The sequence below is a fragment of the Crocuta crocuta genome, unplaced genomic scaffold (genome assembly GCF_008692635.1).
Source record: "Crocuta crocuta isolate KB4526 unplaced genomic scaffold, BGI_CrCroc_1.0 scaffold197, whole genome shotgun sequence".
Taxonomy (NCBI): domain Eukaryota; kingdom Metazoa; phylum Chordata; class Mammalia; order Carnivora; family Hyaenidae; genus Crocuta; species Crocuta crocuta.
The window spans coordinates 6,224,086-6,226,072 of record NW_027532002.1 but is presented as its reverse complement, the minus strand read 5'-3'; positions in this window follow the sequence as shown (position 1 = coordinate 6,226,072).

Below are 1,987 nucleotides of genomic sequence, written 5' to 3'. Positions count from 1 at the left end.
ACTACAGATCACTGGGGACCCATAACCTTTCCAGTGCTTAATGCCTCTAAAAGTTTTAGGCCAGTCTAGGGTGCAATTCAGTTTTAAGGCTGAGAGACTTGTGCTGGGATAGCCCCCGGGGCCCCGCAGCTCTGTTAGAAGCACATCTGTGTGGTCATAGGAGCCCTGACCTCCTCACCAGCTAATTCCATTTTCACTAAAATTCTTCTCTGTGGACTTGGGATAATGATCATAGTTTTGCCTTTCAACTCCAGGATAAGAGGTATTTTACCCCTGTACGTGCGCAACTAGATCCTAGAAATAGCCATGTGGTGCACCTGGACATGGACCAAAATATTCGTGAGCCAAATGCTTCCAGTTCGGGAACAGAAGGGGACACCTGGCCAAGACTCGTGGGCCCGGCTTTGTGTGGCAGGCCGGTCTCCACTGTGCGAGGAAGGCCTGGATGTTCCTCCCACTGTTCAGTGAGTGACACTTAAATGGTAGAGCTGTTTGGTGATAATGATGAAAACTAACGGCCATGCTTTTCATGGACAGAGCTAGACTTTTCCAAGAAGCTTGAGGTGGACTATTTTTGGACCTGACTTTGAGAACGTCCAGGCCCATATTTGACCTTGCTGGAAAGTTCCCTAAGCCAAAGGGTCCAGAAGAGAACCACATAGGTGTTCCATCAGTAGCTGAAATGAGCAACGTTGGTTTTATGGTAACTGGCGTTTACTGAGTGGGGGACCCTGCACCAGACATTACTGTGCTGCTTACCACACATCAGCACGTCTGGTCCTCACAACCACCCTGGGAGCGAGTACTCTAGGATTCCCATTTTCCAAAAAGCAAACAGATTCTGATAGGTGCTGGCCCAAAGCCCTGAAATGGCTTTTTTTTTTTTTTTTTTTTAGAAGTTCCAAATCAGCACACACATGCTATAAATGCAGGTCTGAAACGAGAACAGTCGTTTCTGTCCCTAAACCAATCAAAATGTCCTGTGGGAAGAAATGATCCAATCCGAAGTTTATGGATTTTTTTTTTCAATTTTCAATGGTCTGCTTCTTGATTAGGAAAATTCTATACTTCTCGTACAGAAACTCACCAGTGAGTAATAGAGAACCTTTCCAGCAAATTAGGAGACTGAAAAATAGAAAATCCTTCATTCACCATCTAGAAGACCAGAAGTATTTCCAAATAGAATTGAAGCCAACACTACATAAATTCTAATTTCCTTGGAGGCAGCAGTTTTAATTTTGATAATCCCTAAAAGTAGTACTATTGGGTACTTTGTGAGTAAACTTTAGACTCTCTAAAGTTTAGTTTTTAGTAGTTTAATGAAACCTGAATCTGTATATTTCTTTTACTCAGAAAGTCTGAAGTCTCTGCACCCTCGGCCATCAGCTCACCACGCTCGTTCCATATCTGTTGCCCGAATTTCTGGTAGAGAGAGTTGCTGCTTCACGGGGTGACTATTAGGTGAGTACTCAGATCTGGGGTGAGAGCAGAGGTGGGTAGGAGCCACCAAAGCAGTGCCTTAGGGGGACAGCCACCATGTGGCTGAATGGCTGTATAGGATTTTTCAGAGCCAACTTCTTAAATTGTACAGGGGCTGCTGTACAAAGCCAGAGTGGGCCACTGAGAACTCAAAGGTGCTGTTGGAAGGCCCTCTCATCCCTTCCCCTCTCCTGTTTGATCCTTATCAGCTTGGTGCCCCTTGCCACAGTGGATGACAGGTCCACCTGGGTCTCCCACTCAGCAGTGAACAGCCACAGAAGGGAGTGGATGTGGAACTTGGCCCGCCAGGGCCTACTGTGGCACAGGAGTGAGGGCCCAGGGGCCAAATCCTGGCCTCAGCCACTCCTGACCAGGTCTGTTCCTCCAAGAAACCAGCTGTGTGGATTCAGAGGTCAGATAGAGGGAAAGGCCTTGGTTGTGTCCTTGGCTTTTTTTGGTCCCTGGGTAGGTGGAGAGGCCTGTGAAGGACTATACTGATGACTACTCT